General features: G+C 45.6%; 1 protein-coding gene and 1 long non-coding RNA gene across 2 annotated transcripts in view; both read left to right on the plus strand.

The window, feature by feature from the left end:
• Positions 1-18,876, plus strand: part of RAD50 (RAD50 double strand break repair protein) — a 244,957-nt gene that overhangs the window by 79,606 nt on the left and 146,475 nt on the right. The gene's annotated exons all lie outside the window — the stretch shown is intronic.
• LOC133089934 (uncharacterized) lies at positions 6,520-12,204 on the plus strand. Its single transcript, XR_009700766.1, has 3 exons — positions 6,520-6,642; positions 11,706-11,814; positions 12,185-12,204. It is a non-coding gene; the product is annotated as an uncharacterized LOC133089934 (long non-coding RNA).

The following is an 18,876-nucleotide window of genomic DNA, read 5'->3' on the forward strand; positions in this document are numbered from 1 at the left end:
GTCAGAGCTGTCTCCCAGATACTGATGGGTGCAGGAGCCAGGAGAGGCAGAAAGGCAGGAAAACTGTGAGGAATGAGCCTAGCTGGGTGTTAAGCAAAATGGAAGGTGCTGAGGCCCTGGAAGTGGGGAGAAGGGTTGGGGTGCTTTAAGTGACAGAAGGGAGTGGGAATGCACTACAGAAACCAAGACCTTCTGAGCAAGAAGAGCAGAAAACAAGTGGCTCCTGAGTTGCGAAGTCTGTTCTCTGTGCAGCAAATGGGTGCTTGTCCTACCCCTAAGAACCTGACATAGCCACTGGAGAATTCAGAGTGAGATTAGGGAAATGAAGTTTGCGTTTCATGTGGTCTGAGGAATTGACCCTGTGAAGGCAACAGGAGAGTGAAAAAAGTGCTTTAAAACAAGAACTTTATTTTAATTCATAATCATCTGTATATATATATCTATAATGAGCATCTTTCTGTGTCATGAAATGTACTTCTGCAATATCATTTGTAATGGGTACATATTATTCTATCATAAGGATAAATAAAAATTTACCCAATTAATCCCCTATTGTAGGACATTTAGGTTATTTCCATTTTTTCATAATACAGACAGCGCTGTGTAGCTAAATCTTTGCACACATCATAATTTTTTGCTAAGGAGAAATTCCCCAGTGTTAGTATTTACCAGTGAAATTGTCATTTACATTTTTGAAGTGTTCTTTGCCTTCTTTTTTTTTTTTTTTTTTTTTACTTTTAACTTTAGGGATTCTTATGTAATCTTGAAGTCTATAAGAATCTGCTTATCATGATTGGGGGTGCTATACTCCAAATCAGTGAAATAAAGCTAACCCCTGTTTAAGTATCTCAAATTTTTATTGTAACTGTTCTTGATGAATCCCATTCTAAGATGTATCACACATTCCTTGGGAAGCTGGACAGAATATATATTGTCCTTTTCAGGTTTCTCTTAGTAGTTCAGGGCTGGCCCTTTCCCCTCTCTGACTCAAAATACTCATCTTCTGTAATTCCAGCCATCCCCTCTGGGCAGGTGACCTCCCAACCCAAGCTCTGGCTGCCTTCTGGGTGCTCTTCTACAACCCTATCCACAGATTCACACACAAGCAAGCAGAACTTTTCACCTCCCCCTTCCACACTGCCCCAGCAGCTTTCTCTCTTCCTAATTCCAGCTCCCTCTCTGGTGAAGTCTTTGCCTCACCTGGTCCTCTGGTCTTCCTTGCCTGAATCAAGTCCTGCTTTCACATTTCAGGATCAGACTATTGTTGCCACAGCCTCCCCTTGAGACTCCCTCCCTGTCAGGCCTGCCCCTGCAGGCACCTCTGCACTAGGATTATCCCCCTAACTTTGATGACCTCCCTAACATTCAGGTCCACACAGGAGCCTTGTGGTTCCCTCAGACTCCTTAGCCCCACATTCAATTCACTGCTAACTCTGGTCCCAAGGGTCCCATTCCAACCTTCTTTCCCACAACTCCCCTACCCTTGGCAGTAACTACAGGGCGGTGGAAAGAGAGTCTAGGAGTCTCATGCGGTGGAAAGAGAACATGGGATTTGAGTCTGAAAGCTGTGTTCTTGTGCTTTGCCATTTGCTGTGTGACCTTAGGCAGGTTACTGTCCCTCTCTGGGTCTCAGTTTTCTCTTCTGTAAAATAGAGGTACTCTCTGCACATCTGTCCTAATTGTTACAAAGATGAAATTAGATAGACTATCAAACTCCTTTCTAAACTGTAAAATGTTAGTCAAAGGACATGTGTTCACAGTAAAGCATGAACCTTTCACTGTATTTCCATTCTCTGAACACACTTTGTGTTTTTCCCCTGTCTTTGCTCCTTCCATTTGCTCCTCATCCCTGACTTCCTAGGATACTTAGCAACACTCACCTCACCCGCCATTCCCCCTTGCTCTCTCAATCTTAGTTCTCCCCCTCCCATTCCCCAACCCCCCACCCCCCACCCCCCCCACCCCCACCCCCGCCCCACCACCCACCGCACTTCAATTTCAGTCTCTGTTTTAAGGCCCAGAGCAAATGCCTGGTCTTCTATGAAGCACCTCCAAAGCAGCCAACCAGAAATCCTTCCCCTCCTCAAAACCCCCTAGCCCTTAACATTCATGTTTTCTTTTCTCCACTTATCACCTTCTGGGTGGTGACCTTCTGGGGAACAAAGTCTGCTGGAGTTTTTTTTTTGGCCAGGCCACACAGCATGCGGGATCTTAGTTCCTTGACCAGGGATCGAACCCGTGCCCCCTGCAGTGGAAGTGCAGAGTCTTAACCACTGGACCACCAGGGAAGTCCCAAAGTCTGCATTTTTCTGCAAGAGACCTGAGCGGGTTCCTCACACTGCAGCTGGAGTTAGCTGGGGGTTAGCTCTGGAGCAGGGTCTCGCTCAAAGGATACCTCCCATCTATACTATCACTCAATGAGGGTAAATTTATTGCAGTTTCTCTGTATTAGGCTCTGGGGTTTTCTGGGCTGGCAGAAGAGGCTGACTGGCTGGCAAGACCTCCTTTGAGATGACTTCTGCAATCAGGCTGCTTGGGGCAAGATCACCTCTATGGAAACCTTCCTTGGTGGACCAAATCATGTCCCTAGCCCCCTCTCTCAGGCTCTCAGAACACAGTGTTCACCCCCTGGGTGGGTTCCAGTTAGTCCTGAAGTACAGCACCCAGCAAGGTTTTAACTAGGGTTTTGAGAGTAGGGCAGCCCTGGGTCCCTGTGGCGCCTGCTACCCAGAGAAGAGGCCACAGTCCCCAAAGCAGATGAACCCCAGCAGGCGTTCCACCTCCCAGGTCCAGAGGGAGGGCTCTCTTAGATGCTAAAAGTCCCTCCCAGCCATCCTCTATTTTCACAGCAACCTGGGAGGCAGGCAGTCCTAAACTATCAAGTGCAGAACACAAAGTCAGGCATAAAATAATCTGAAAGCAACAAAACCTTGAAGATAGAATCTAGGCGTCATCACCCTGGCTGAAAGGAGCCTAATTATAGATAAATAAAGTCGTTTCTTAATTCATTCAACAAATATGAATGGCATTCCTGCTCTGGGTCAACTACAGGTTTGGCCCTGGGGATGTGCTGAGGCACGAGACTAGCCCCTCCCCTCTCGCAGCTCCGGCAAAAATGGTGTATGACACAGCAGAATAAACGTTGTGCTGTTATAAGAATCCTAAACGCAGAGTGGGAGGCTGCAGCTGGCTGGGAAAGCACTAGGGGTCCTGCGATGTAAGAGTGGGCCGAGAATTGCTCCAGCGCTCTGGGCTGTTCGGAACCCCGGAGGAGGAGCGGGGTGTCAGTGTGGGCTGCCGCTGATGCCCTGTGCAGTTTCATTTCTTATAAACACTGCGTTGGGAGGAAAGAGGCCTCGGCCCTCCATCCGCCCCAAGGGGCCCCGAGGCGGGGGTGAGGCTCTGTGGCCAGGCCCGGCGGCCGCGACCCGGAATGGGGCTGGATGGGAGCAGCACCCTCCTCCCCCACGCAAATGGGTCTTGCACCACGGCCAGCGTCCCTGGCAGGCTTCTTGGCCTTTATGGGGGCAGCAGCACCCCTACTTCAACCTGGGTAATCGAGACCCGATCTGGAGCCCTTCACCGCCAGGTGACCCACGCTCGCGCTGACCGGGCTTGAGATGGGTGTGTGTTTGGAGGGGAGGGGGCCCAATCCCTTCCGGCCAACTTCCACATTCCTGCTCGGCCCCGGCTGGGGGTGAATTGGGGTGAGCAGCCGGCTCCAGGCTGGCCGGCTTCCTGGAAAGGGAGGGAGGGAGGGAGGGAGAAAGCAAAGCCTCCAGTCCTGCGGCCCGGGTGGCTGCCTGGGACCGCCCCTCCCCCTCCCCAGCTGGCTGCCCCGCCCGTGCCAGGCGGCTCACCTGCCGGCAGCCTGCCGGGGCACTTCCTCCTCCTTCTCTGCCCAGCCTCTGGCTGCGGGCCACAGGTTTGCAGCCAGCTCCACAGCTACAGACTTTGTGACCTCGGGCAAGTTGCTAAACTTCTCTGTGCCCGCCCTCCCAAGATGAAGCTAGCCACACTCGGGGTGCAGAGCTCTTTGTAAATGCCCCTCCGCCCCTTCCCTGGTTTGGCGGACACACAGTAGGCGCACAGAAATGGCGCCCACCTCTACGTTGCTGCAGGGGAGGCCGCACTGCGTCCCCTCCCTCGCTGGGCACTCCGCCATCCGATGCAGCCAGAGCGATCGGGTTAGACTTGCAGCTTTCCTGTGGGAGGCGCGGGTGGTGCTGGGCCGCTGGGGACGATTCCCGCGGGGGGTGGGCGCCGAGCCGAGCCCAGGCACTCAGAGGGCTCCCCACCTCCGCCTCGGCCCTGCCGGTGGGGAAGGGCCGCTCCGGCCGCCCAGTTCGGATCCGGCCCCTCACGCAGGCCCCAGCCCCCAGCCCCCCAGCCCCCAGCCGGCGCGGGAGGCGGGGCCTGGGTTTCGGTTTCTTGCAAACGCCGAGGCGACAGGGAAATCGAGGAGTTTCCGGGAACCAAGCCGGGAGCGCAGAGGTTCGCAGGCTGCGGATGGGGGAGGAGGAGGGGGACGGGCGGGCGTCCAGTGTCGCGGGTCCGTGGCCCTCTGGAAGTTCCAGCGGGAGCGGGGGAAAACCGGCCTCGGAAAAGCCCCACCTGAATGCACCTGGCCCCAGCCCCCTCCCGGGTGGCGTTCCTTCAGAAGGGGGCGTGGTGGGGTGTGGATGAGGGAGCTATACTTGCATGGGAGGAGGGCATTGTGGGCAGGCAAGAAGTGTCTGAGGAATGTGGAGGCCCCCCTCCAATGGCTGAGGTCCCCAATGGTACCACTCGCTGTCGCGGTCACATCCTGATTTATTGTCTTCATAGCTCTTACCATTGCTGAACTTATCCTTTTTGTGTATTTTATTTGTTGGAGGATTCCTCCTACCTGTCTTGGAGCCCCTTGAGGTGCGGGCCTGCCTGCCTAGTCCAGCCTGCTGGGTCCTTCGGGCCTCGAATGGGGCTGACACAAGGAGGGTCTCAGTGAGTGCTTATTGAATGAATGAAGAAATGGAGTGAGTTAGAGGTATTTAGGGTGGGCCTTGTGGCCTTCTGACCTGCTCCCAGGGGACCTCTGGGCCCATCTCTTCTTGGCCCCTAGCCCAGTCAGGTCATGCTGATGCCCCCAGCCGAAGGAGGCCCCCCTCTGTAAGAGAGGCCTTAGCCTCTTTGGGAGGGAGTCCCCTGTGGCTCCCTGAGAACTGCCCTCCAGATGGGGTGCTTGGGCAGTGAGCAGACTGGCGTCATCACAGAGGAATGCTGGCTGTGGGGTCGGCCACTTCCTTCCCTCCCCAGGGCTTGCAGCTCAGGCCAGGGATGATTGTGGGTTGGGCCTGGATCTGAGCCAGGGAGGCTGGGAGTTTGGGATGGTGAGGCAGAGTCCGGCACCCTACCCTCCCTACCTCTTCAGACCAAAGTAATAGCTGCCGTCAAGGTGGGCAGTGCTGCCTGCAAGCCCATATTTCCTAAATTCTTGCTTTTGAGCTCCTACGTAGGGCTCTCCTTACTTACAGCATGGAGAACATGGCTCTTGGAAAGACACATCGAACAGGTAGAGCTCCCTCAGTCCAGAGGAGCTGAGGGTGGGGCAGCTAGCAGTGGTGGCCACTCTGGAGGCAGCCAGTTAGCTAGTGGAGGGGCAGACAGACCCTTAAGCATTCCTTGTCCAGTCCAGCATTGATTTTCTCTGCTCCAGGCTCAGGATCAGGGTGGTTGGCCTGGGAGAGGGCCAGGGAAACTCCAAATGCTGCAAGAGTGGAGCGTCTGCTATGAGCACAGCCCCTGGTGACCCTGGTGACTCAGCCTGGGAATCCCGACTCCAGGGGCTGCCCTGGAAATAAGGCTTAAGACAGTGAGGGGGTGCCCCTAAGGGGTCCAGGGACCATGGCAGCAGTTTAGTGAGGTCCCAGACCAAATAGGGTCTTGTCCTCTCCTTCTCCTGGGCTCAAGTCTGGACCCACTGATGCTGTTCCTCTGCCTAGTCCAAATAGTATCTGTGAGGCAGAGAACCCAACCCTGATCCTAGCCCATAAATTGGACTTGGTGGAGGACCTGATCTTCAGAGTGTCTGTGTTGGGCTCCATTTGAGGTCACATTTTAGAAACAGTAGATGTAGCTTAAACTAGAAAATATCAACAGGAATACGTCTTTGTAGCTTGGACTCAGCAAGTGCTGAGTTATAGAAACATTCATAGAAGGAAAGCAGGGCAAGAGGCAAGAGAAGAAGGGGTTGGTCCAGTGGGTGCTCTGTCCTGTTCACTGCTGTAGCCTCCAGATCCAGCCTTGGCTGAGCACAGCAGGTGCCCTATGAACCAGTGTGGCATGGATGGGGATGGATAAATGGACGATGGTTTCAGATTGTCTCAGCAGCATGCACGTTTTCCCTGAGATGGTCTTGGCAACAGACAGGTTTCACAGAAACTCATGGATGCCCCCAAAGGGAGGGAGGAAGGGAGGGACATGGCTTCCCTGAGTAGCACTGTGGTCATTTCTGTCTGGTTCTATCCTTCCAAGGGGATCTTTGCTCTCTTTCCCATCGACCTGTTCACATGTGTGTCGTCTCCCGGTCCTGCAGAGAGACTGAGAGTCTAGTGACAAGGGCCTGCCAGCCACTTAACAAGGGGAAGGAGCTGTTAACATCAGGTAGGGTCTCTCTTCCTCTCCTGGAAGGTAGGTCCACAAAGTGCCTCAATTTAGATAGAACCTCAGCCAGGTGTGAGAGGTTCCAGTCCTTTCTCTGCATGAGTCAGTCCTCAGGAAGTATCTGTTGGCTGACTGACTGACTGGCGGGAGGGGTGAAAGGTCAGCAGAGACCCACCTGCCTGGCTAGTCCAGAGAGAGCATGACTGTCTGCCCTCCAGCTTGGCAAGTGAGAGACTACAATGAGCATGTCACCATGTCAGATAGCCAATGTGAAATGCTGCTCTGGGAGTATTTCAGAGGACTGGGTCCATACTGGGGTGCAAAATGGACCAGGGTTTGCTGGGAGAAGGAGCTCTGAGCCAGGAGGCCTCAGGTGACTGGCCACCCCCAGGAAACAAAAGCTAGTCTCCCTTCCTCGAGAACCCTCAAGAACATTGGAGAAGGCTTCCCACAGCCTCATGGGCTGGAGCACACATGTATTACTTTGTTTTTAGTGGAGTGGTAACTCCAGAAGGCTTAAGACTTAGGGGCATCTGATGATCACAGAATGTTACTCAGCCCTGTGCCTTTGCCAGCCATGCAGGGGGACTTAGAAGTGAGTAGGCACGGTTCCCACCACTAAGCTGGATGTGAGCTCTCCAAGGACAAGAGATGTGGTTATTACACTCAGAGCCATTTCCCTGGCACCCAGCACACTCCTTGCAAACAGTAGGCACTTAGTAAGTGTACTCGATTACAGAATGACAGATGTATGTCCTACCTGGAGTGTAAGGCGAAGGAGCAGCAATGCTGGGGTGTGGGGACAGGAGCAATTTATCTCAGCCAGTGTTCGCAGATGGCCACTCTGAGGAGCTGGCATTCAGCAGGGCCTTGAAGGATGATGAGTCAGCAGTGGGAGAGGGTGTTTAGGATGCAGGAACAGCCCAAGCAAAAGCCTGGAGGCTCAACAGTGCAGGACAGATCCTACACTGTGGTGTGGCCTTGTATGGCTGCTTTAGGAACTGAGGCTGGACCAGCCAACCGGGGCCACACTGTGAAGAAGCTTGAATGCTCCTCAGGAGTATGGACTTGACCCTGGCAGACAGGGCTCTGAGGGGTGAGACCCATGGTTTCTCTCCTTCTAGAGAACCAAGGTCTATCATCAGATGTTTGTTGAAGTAAACTCTAGGCCAGGCCCTGTGAGGGTAACTGGGAGTCTGACCTGTGCTTTAGAAAACTTTCTGTGGAGGAGGCACTCATGCAACTCTGTTCTTGCATGACCATGAGAGTGAGTGCCTCCTTAAATGTTGTACCATAGGCCCCTGCTTGCATCGCTTTAGTCTGGGACCCTGCTGCACACTGGATAGGAGGCAGCTCAGGTAGCTCCATGTGGCTTAGGGCTCTGGCCATAGGGGATAGAGAGAAGTGGGCCTGGTTGAGAGCAGTATCCGTGGATGGTCAGGATGTGAGATGGGTTGGAGCAAGACCCTTCTCAGTCCCTCCCTAGGTTCCGCACTCTGGGAGAAGTGTAGGGAACCCCCCACTCTGCCTAAGGGGCCTTTGCTTTGGTCTTAGGTTGTGAGTCTGGGGAACTGAGGGCATTGAGCTAAAGAGTAGGGCAGGAGGTCAAAACTCACAGTTTGCCCCAGGAATGCCCAGGTCGCTGGTGATCACAGCCAGAACCAGAAACAACATACCAGCACTGCTCGGCCCTGCCCTTTGGACACTGCGTGTGTGGGTACAGCAGGTAAGGAAGGCCGGATGAGGACGCCCCACTGCTGGATGGGGTGTGTCTATCAATTCATCATCCCTCTGCTATCCAGCAGGACCAGAGTCCACCTGCTAGGGGATTAGCAGTTCTGCTCCCAAGCCCCAGCCCTCTGGAAGCGCTGACCCTGTGGCAGCAGTGCCCCCTGCTGGATAGCACCTTCCTCGGGGTCTAGGGAAGAGAAAAGGGTGCATGGACAATGCTGGCTCAAAGGGTAGGAGCAGGAATTGAGGATGGACTTTGGCTAAGGTAGATAGGCGGGTGCCACCTGGTAAACAAAGCACCTGCTTCCTGGTCAGTAACCTTTAGCAGACTCCAAGAAAAGGGAGAGATGGGGTTTCTAAGGTGAGGGGAGGCGAGAGAAAGAGGACCCTGTCCTCTTCTCTGGTGTCATGTCCCAAGAAGGCCTGCATCCTAGACAGAGCACACATCTCCTCAGGTGGGCTCAGGAGCCCCATCAGGTTCTCCCAGAGCAACCCCCCTGGTCCCTAGAGGGATTTGTCCTGGGACTGAGGGCCAAGGGATAGGCTTGTGAGGGGACAGTGCCTTAGGCACTCTAAAAAGAGGAAGAGTCATCCCCAGACAGAATTCCTACCCCAGCTGTCCAGTCCAGGCTGAGAATGGAGACAGGGACATGTCAGAGAACAGGAATCAGAGAGTCCATGAGCAGCTGCCTGGCTTCTCAGATTCAAACCTTATCTGGACTCATTCCCCTCCTGAGCCCCAGGCCAGTACCTCGGACACAGGGACCAATTGGGAGTGCAATGAGATGCCCAGCAGACAGAGGAGTGAGAGGACCCCACGTGTGCCACCTCAGTCCCCCTATCTCTGAGCCAGAAAGTCCACAAACAGGGCCACACCCTGGGCAGCCACTTCCCAGGAGTTTCTGCCACTAAAAAAGAAGGTGGCTTTCCCCGACAAGTCGTGCTCTCCCATAGCCCTGGCACCTGGAGTCCCCACCTCAGATAAGAGGCTTCTGGGAGTTTGTTTACCTCATGACTCTTGGTTACAGTGAGGCCTCACCTGGCTCCTCGGAGCCCAGGCAGCAGTCTTGACCCCCAGGAAACTTGTTTCCCAGGCCAAAACAGTGTGGGTGTTTGCTGTTCTCTTTGAGACAGGCCCGAGAGAAGGCCTAGTGCTCGGGAGAGCAGTTTCTCACCATGGCCCAGGTGTGACCTTAGCAGCCATCTTCATGCAGCAGGACGATGTAAGCTCCTCACAGAGACTCCTCAGAGCCCTCAACTACCAGTCTCTCAGGGAGAGATGAGGCCTATAGGAGGATCCTTGAAGAGAAGAAACGGATGCTGTGTGCTGAAACTGCGTACGCACCCTAGGTGCCAGCTCAGCCAGCAGGCCTGGTGCCACATGGCCCGAGAGAGGGTGGAGGCCCTGGGAGCAGTGAGCTGTCACCCGTTCGTGGGAGGGCTGGCCCACCGTGCTGAGGATTGTGGGATGGGAAAATCAACTTGCAGACCCCCGGAAGCACAGGAGCAGAGTGAACAGTGGATTAGGTCAAAAGGGTCTAATTTCCTTTGACAAGCAAGCCTTGTGAAGGCCTTCTGGGCTGTGCCTACGAACTGCACCATTACCTCGTGTGCATTCTGTGTGGGCCTCACAGCCCTAGCAACCAAAGTAGGGCTGTCCCTTGGGTGGGAGCCCACACCAGAGCCAGGGACATGACAACTCTGTCACAAAGCTCCCAAAACACTTCTAGAGGAATTGATCTTCTCTCAAGCTTCTCTGCAATTTTTCTCTTGTCCTTTTCCTGCATATGTGTCTTTTCTCTCCCACTTCTAGCCCAGGGATACTTTTGATCATTGGTGCCATGGGGATGGATTACTTGACAAATTCAGACAGCAAACATTTACTCTCTAGCCAGGTGACAGGCACAGAGGTCGGTGCTATGGGCACAGACATTCAACCTGTACTATGTACAACCTGTACTATGTGCCAGGCATGGCTCTAGACACTAGGGATATAGAAATGAATAAGATGAAGTCCCTGCTGTCATGAAACTCATATTCTAGTGAAGGCAGGCAACAAACAACAAGGAGAGTGTCATACTGTGATAACTATTCTGCAGAGAAATAAAATAGCATGATGTCATAGACAGTATGGAGGTAGCAACTTTAGATTTTGTGTTCAAAGAATATCTGTCTAAAGGAATGATATTTTAACTTTCTAAATGACAGAAGGGGCAGCAATGTGCAAAACAGTGAAGAGCACTCCAGGCAGAGGGAATAACTAGTGCAAAGGTCTTGGGAAGAGAACAAACTCAGTGTGTTTAAGGAAAAAGATTCTTGTGACTGCAGCATGGAAGCCAAGGGGGAGAATGATAGAAGATGCGGCCAGTAAGATAGGCAATGGTCAGATAATGTGGGGCATTTGGGGCTTGAGCATATGCCAAGGGAATGGAGAGCCTTTGTATGATGTTATGTATGGAGGTGAAATGATTCAGTGTGCATTTTTAAATACTCACTAGCTGCTGTTTGCAGACTGGACTGTGGTCTAGTCCAACTCTTTCTGCAAGTGTGGAAGCAAGAAGACCATGGGGAGGCCAGTGTAGGAGGATGATCCAGGAGAGATGAACCAGGGTGGTGGTGGTATCAATGGAAAGAACAGGGAGTGGATCCAGGTAGAGTATGGAGGGGAAGCCAAACAGAGCTGAAGAATGGGAGAAAATATTTGCAAATCATATGTCTGATAAATGACTTGTATATAGAATATATAAAGAATGCTTAAAGCTCAATTATAAGAAGACAACACATTTTTTAATGGCCAGAAGATTTGAATGACTATTTCACCAAAGAAGATATGCATATGGCAGATAAGCACATGAAAAGATGCTCAACATCAGTAGTCATTAAGGACATGCAAACTGAAACCACAATGAAATACCACTACACATCCACTAAGAAGGCTAAATGAAAAAGACTACACCAAGTATTGGCAATGATATGGAGCAGGTGGAATGCTCCTAAGCTGCTGACAGAATGTAAAATGATACAACTACCTTGGAAAACATTTTGGCATTTTCCTAGAAAGTTAAATATACACCTACCATATAACCTAGGCTTTCCATTCCTAGGTATGTATGCAAAATAAATGAAAGTATGTGTTCACGCAAAGACTTGTACATGAATGTTTATTGCTGCTTAATTTGTAAAAGACAGAAACTGGAAACAACAAAAATGACCATTAATAAGAGAATGGATAAATAGATTGTAGCATATTTATACAGTGGAATACCACGTGGCAGTAAAAAGGAATGAATTAGGTAACATAGAGTAAATATCCTCTTCCCTGTCTCTCCCAGTGAATGCAACATTAAAACCTAGACAAAATGCATGGAAGACTTTCAAGAGTAAATAGTAGCAGGTGAATTGGGGAAGAAAAGCAGAATTTGGAGTACCACTGAACTAGGGGTGAGTTTTCCATTTTCCCTCCAGTATTCCCTGGGCCAGACTCAAAGCATCCTGAAACCTGAAAGTGGGTAACTGGGCCACAGACAGTGAAAACTCTAGGAGAACCCTTCTAGTTCTGGTTTGAAGAATGGGAAAGGAACTCCTAATGCTCAGAGAGAGTGAGGAAATACCCCTTTAAAAATTTTTCTCCATTCTCTCATGCCCCAGCCCCCTAACATTCCTGCTGCAGTCTGAGGCTTTCAGGCACCTAAAACTCTGAGGGAGAGAAACCTTTGTTCTGATTGGAGGTGTATCAAGAGATCGGGACAAATCTAACTGCTTTCCTCTTTCATTTGCTCTCTTTCTCTTTCTCCATCCTTTTACCACTTAGCCCTGGATGCAGGAAGTACACAACAAAGCAAAGTAACTGAAACTCCAGGTTTTTGGCTAGAGAACCAAAAAGAGGAGCCCCAGAGAACCCAAAAGTACCAAAGAGATTGTGGAGAAGGCAGCACTCAAGAAACTGACTCCATAAAGTTGTTTATGAACTCCTGGGCTCACCCCCAAGATGAGCATGCATGGATTTGATCCTAAGCAGCACACCAAAGACTTGAGAACTAAAGAATAAACCACCGTCTGTTCTCAGACTGACCACTGGAGGGTGCACATACAGGACAGATCTAAACAGCACTGAAAAGCCTTTGAAAATGGAACTAACATTGAAACCACAATCCACAGTAGGCTGGTCAGAATTTGTGGCCTGAGCCCAATAGAGTCAATTGCCTGCTAAAATATAAATGTCAACATTCTCCATAGTATTAAAACAGGATCCAGAGTCTCATAAAATTCAAATGTCCAGTATTCAAAACAAAATTATTTGGCGTACAAAGATCCAGTAAAATCTCAACTTGCATGGTAAAATATGATCAAAAAAGGCCAACAGTGAGATATTGAAATTAAATGACAAAGATTTTAAAGTGCTATAATGAAAATGCTCTAAAAGGTAAAGGCTAACACTCTTGAAGTAAGTGGAAAGATAGAAAGTCTTAACAAATAAATAAAAGATAAATAGAGAAACTAAAATTTTAGAACTTAAAAATATAAGAGCCAAAATCAAATACTCACTAGATAAGCTCAAGAGCAGAACAGAGATGACAGAGGAGTCAGTAAGTAAGTAAACTTGAAGATAGGCCAGTACAAATTATCCAATCTGAGTAACAGTGAGAAAAAGATTTTTTAAAAAAATGAATAGAGCCTCAAAGACAATACCAGAAAGTCTAACATTCATGTCATTGGAGTTCCATAAAGAGAGGAGAAAGAGTGCAGTGAAGACAAAAAATTTGAAGACATAATGACTGAAAACTTCCCAAATTTGGCAAAGGACATAAGCCTACAGATTCAAAATCTCAGCAAGCCCCAAACAGGATAAACCAAAGAAATTCATGCCCATATGTATCATAATGAAACTGTTGAAAACTGAAGATACATACACACACACATATACACACCTGTATGTGTGTATTTCACTATATATTTCATTATATATTATATGTATTTATGGTATGTGAATATATTAAAAGATGTATATATTTTAATATATGTATGTGCATATTTCACTTTATTTATATCTGCCAGAAAAAAAAGTTTCATTGTGGAAACCAGAAGGAAGTGGATCACATCTTTAAAGTACAAGAGGAAAAGAACTATCAACCCAGAATTGGATACAATTCTGTATCCAGTAAAAATACCCTTCAGGAGTGAAGGTGAAATAAAAACATTTTCAGATGAAGGAAATCTAAGAGAATTCCTTGACAGCAGACCTGTTCTAAAATAATTTCCAAAAAAATTTCTTCAGACAGAAGGGAAATGATACCAGAAGTTAACTTGGAGTATCAGGAATGAAGGAAGACCAAAAGAATGGTAAAATCTGGTTAATTTAACATTCTACTCTTTTGCTCTTGAGTTCTTTAAAAAATGTTTTATGTTTAAAACAAAAATTATAACATTTTCTGATGGTGTTTTCAATGTATGTATATGTAATATATTAAAACTACAACAGAAGGAGGGGAGAGTAAAGGAACCTACATGATGGTAAGTTTTTACATTCTGTTTAAAATGGTAAAATGTCTATTCTAAGCAGACCTGAAAAGGAAATATGTATATTGTATTGTAATCCCTAGAGCAATCACTAAAAAAAAGAGAGAGGTAGTTACAAACACAACAGATGCATTTAAATGGAATGCTAAAAAAAAATGTTCAAACAATCCAAATATACTCAGGATAAAGGGAAGGGAAAACAGAAAACAAATAATAAAATCCCTAGACATAAATCCAACCATATCAGTAATTACATTAAGTATAAATGGTCTAGGAGTAATGTCAGCAAAAATGGAGGAGTAGGGAATTCCAAAAGCCTATCTCTACACAAAAGCAGCAGAGAAACTGGCAAAAACTGTCAGAATCAACTTTATTGGAACTCTGGATACTTACCAAAATTTTACAGCAACCAAAGAAATGCTTAATCAAGAAAAACAAAACAAAATGCTGAATCTTGGTAGGAGAATTTTGTGGTGTTTTAACTTACCCATTCCCCTCTCCCCAGCTTGGTGAGAGCCTTGAAGACAACAGCCTGAATTCCCAGTTTAGGTTCTCAGTACCAGAGGGAGCAGAATGGGCCCTGTTCTCAAGGAATTGTGGTTGTTTGTTTTGACCTATCTTTTCAAATACACATGGAACATTCTCAAGGAAAGATCATATGGTAGGACATAAAACAAGTTTTAGCAAATTTAAGAAGATTGAAATCATACCAAGTATCTTTTTGATCACAGTGGTATGAAACTAGAAATCAGCAACATGAGGAAAGCTGGAGACTCTACAAACTGTGGAAACTAAACAGCTCATTCCTGAACAACCAAAGGGTCAGAGAAGAAATCAAAAGAGAAATCAAAGAATATCTCAGAACAAATGAAAATAGAAACACAACTTACCAAAACATATGGGACACTGCAAAAGCAGTTCTGAGAGAGAAGTTTATAGTGATAAATGCTTACATTAAGAAATTAGGAAGATTGCAAATAAAAACCCAGCTTTTTACCTCAAGGAACTAGAAAAAGAAGAACAAATTAAGCCCAAAGTTAGCAGAAGGAAGGAAATAACGAAGATCAGAGTAGAAAAAAATGAAATATAGACCAGAAAAACAATAGTAAAGATCAATGAAACTAAGAGCTGCTTTTTTAAGAAGATAAACAATTGACAAATCTTTATTGAGACTAGTAGAAAAAAAGAGAAAAGACTCAAAATAAAAAATGAAAGAGGAGAGATAATAACTGACACTACAGAAACACATAAAATCATGAGACTACTATGAGCAGTTATACACCAATAAATTAGATAACCTAGAAGAAAGGAATAATTTCTTAGAATCATACAACCTAGCAAGACTGAACCAGGAAGAAATAGCAAGTCTGAACAGGCCAATAATAAATAAGGGAGTTGAACCAGTAATCAAAAACCTCCCAATACAGAAAACTCGAGGGCAAGATGGCTTCACAGGAGAATTCTACCAGACACCTAAAGAAGAATTAATGCCAATCCTTCCCCAACTCTTCTCAAAAATGGAAGGGGAGGGAACACTCCCAAACTCATTCTATGAGGCCAGAATTACCCTGATACCAAAGCCAGGTAAGCACACTACAAGAAAAGAAAATTATAAACGAATATCCCTGGTGACCATAGATGCAAAAATGCTCAACAAAATATTAGCAAACTGAGCTGAGAACTTATTAGAAAGATTATATACCATGGCCAAGTGGGATTTATCCCTGGGATGCAAGAATGGTTCAACAAATGTAAATCAATAAATGTGATATACCACATTAATAGAATGAAAGAAAGAATCATATGATCATCTCAATAGATGCAGAAAAGGCATTTGACAAACTGCAACATCCCTTCAGGATAAAAACCCTCAATAGATTGGGAATAGAAGGGACATACCTCAATGTAATAAAGGCCATATACAACAAACCCACAGCTAACATTATAATTAATGGAGAAAAATGGAAAGCTTTTCCTTTAAGATAAGGAACAAGATACGCGGGCCCACTCTCACCACTCTTATTCAACATAGTACTCTAAGTACTAACTAGAGCAGTCAGGCAAAACAAAGAAATAAAAGGCATCCAAACTGGAAAGGAAGAAGTAAAATTATTGTATTTGCTGATTATATGATCTTGTATATTGAAAATCCCCAAGACTCAACTTAAAAAATTATTGGATGTAATCAATGAATTTAGTAAAGTTGCAGGAAATAAAATCAATACAGAAGTTGCTTTTCTGGGACTTCCCTAGTGGTCCAGTGGGTAAGACTCCGCGCTCCCAATGCAGGGGGCCTGGGTTTGATCCCTGGTCAGGGAACTAGATCCCACATGCATGCAACTAAGAGTTTGCATGCCTCAACTAAGAAGTCCGCGTGCTGCAACTAAGAAGTCCGCATGCTGCAACTAAAGAACCCGCATGCCACAACGAAGATTGCGGGTGCCACAACTAAGACCTGGCACAGCCAAAATAAATAAATAAATATTTTTTTAAAAATTAAAAAAAAAGAAATCAGTTGCTTTTCTATACACTAACAATGAGACATCTGAGAAAGAAATAAAACTACCTCATTCACAATAGCATCAAAACAATAAAATAACTGCTCCTATGACAATTATATTGCAATATAAATGTATCAAACCAGTATATTGTACACCTTAAACTTACACAATCTTGTGTTTCAAATATAACTCAATGAAAAATAATAAAAATTTAAAAACTTACTATAATGCTACTGTAATCAAAATAGTGTGGTATTGACAAAAGATAAATATATATGTATATCCAAATTTATACATATATATATTTGGAACAGAATTGAGAGTACTAAAACAAACACTTACATTTATAGTCAATTCATTGTTAATAAAGGTGCCAGGACAATTCAATTGTATTTTTAACAAATGGTGCTAGGACAATTGAATATCTATGTGCATGAAGAAGTTACATAATTACCTCATATAACACTCAAAAATTAACTCAAAATGGATCATAGACATAATTGTAAGAACTAAAGTTATAAAATGTTTAGAAGTAAACGTAGGAGAATATCTTTGTGACTTTGGATTAAGCAAAGATTTCTGAGCTACAATACCAAAAGTACAACCCATAAATGAAAAATTGACAAGTTAGACTTCAAAATGTAAAAATTTTGATTTTCAAAAGACATCATCGAGAAAATGAAAAGTTAAGCCATAGATTTGAAAATATTTGAAATCCTATATTGGATAAGACATATCTAAAATATATAAAGAACTCAAAAGGCAGAGACAAGAAAATAAAGAAATGAGAAATGAGAGAACAAACAAAATGAACAAAAAAATGAAATGGCAGACTTAAGCAATAATATATCAATAATTACATCAAATGAAACTGTTTCAGCATCATTAAAAGGTAAATGCAAATTAAAACTATGATGAGCTATCACTACACATCTATTAGAATGGTTAAAATAAAAAATATTGGCAAGACCAAGTGTTGGTGAGGAGGCGGAGCAACTGGAATTCTCATACGTTGCAGGTGGAAATACAAAACGATATAGCCACTTTAGAAAACAATTTGGCAGTTTCTTATGTAGTTAAACATTCATTTATTATATCATCCAGTGATCCTACTTTTAGGTGTTTATCCTAGATAAATGAAGATGTATGTTCACACAAATACCTGTACACAAATGTTTATAGCATCTCTATTTATAATTGTGAAATACTGGAAGCAACTCAAATATGCAACAAGTGAATGGATAAACTCATGCATCCATTCAATGAAATACTACTCTTCAAAAAAAAAAGGGAGGGAGGGAGGAAGGGAGGGAGGAAGGAAGGAAGGCAGGAAGGAAGGAAGGAAAGGAGGGAAGGAGAGAGGGAGGGAGGAAGGGAGAAAAAAGAGAGAAATGAACACATGATTTGGGTAAATTTCTTAGTCATCATGCTGAGTAAAAGAAGCTGATCTCAAAAAGCTATGTGCTGCCTGATTCCATTAATATGACATTCTCGAAAAGGCAAAACTGTTGTTGGAGATCAGATCATTAGTTCCCAGAGATTAGGGGCAGAGGAGTTGGAGATAGCATCAAGGATTTTTTTGTTCTGTATTCTGATTCTGTGGTGTTGGTAACTCACATATACCCATGTTAAAATTCATAGAACTGTTCACTAAAAAAAGTTTTTTTTTAACTGTATGTTAATTTAAAAATAAATCAAACAAGGAATAAACTACAGTTGACCCTTGAACAACGCAAGGGTTAGGGATGCCCATTCCCCTATACAGTCAAAATCCGAATATAACTTTTGACTGCCCCAAAACTTGACTACTGATATCCTACTGTTGACTGGAAGCCTTAACAGATAACATAAACAGTCGATTAACACACACACACACACACACACACACACACACATTTTTTTGGTTTGGCCGTGCCACGTGGCTTGCAGAATCCTAGTTCCCCAACCAGGGATTGAACCCGTGCCCCCTGCAGTGGAAGCACAGCATCTTAACATTGGACTGCCAGAGAATTCCCCAACACATATTTTCTATATGTATTATATGCTATATTCTTAGAAATCAGTAAGCTAGAGAAAATAAAATGTTATTAAGAAAACAATAAGGAAAAGAAAATATATTTACAGCACATATATGTATTTATTTTAAAAAATCTTCATTTAACTGGACTCATTGCAGTTCAAACCCATGTTGTTCAAGGGTCAGCTGTATTGATATATACTACAATATGGATAAATCCCGAAATAATTCTGCTCAGTCAAAGAAACCAGGCTGAGGATGATCCTATTTTTATAAAATTCTAGAAGATGCAAACTATAGTGAGAGAAAACAGACCCATGATTGCCTAGGGGAGGGGAGGCACAAAAAGAGTAGAGGAAGGGATTGCTAAGTGGTACAATGAAACTTTTGGGGGTGATTGATCTGTTCGCTATCTTGATTGTGGTGATGGTTTCACAGGTGCATACAGATTCCAAACATTAAATTGTA

Source organism: Eubalaena glacialis, chromosome 4 (genome assembly GCF_028564815.1).
Source record: "Eubalaena glacialis isolate mEubGla1 chromosome 4, mEubGla1.1.hap2.+ XY, whole genome shotgun sequence".
In the NCBI taxonomy this organism is placed as follows: domain Eukaryota; kingdom Metazoa; phylum Chordata; class Mammalia; order Artiodactyla; family Balaenidae; genus Eubalaena; species Eubalaena glacialis.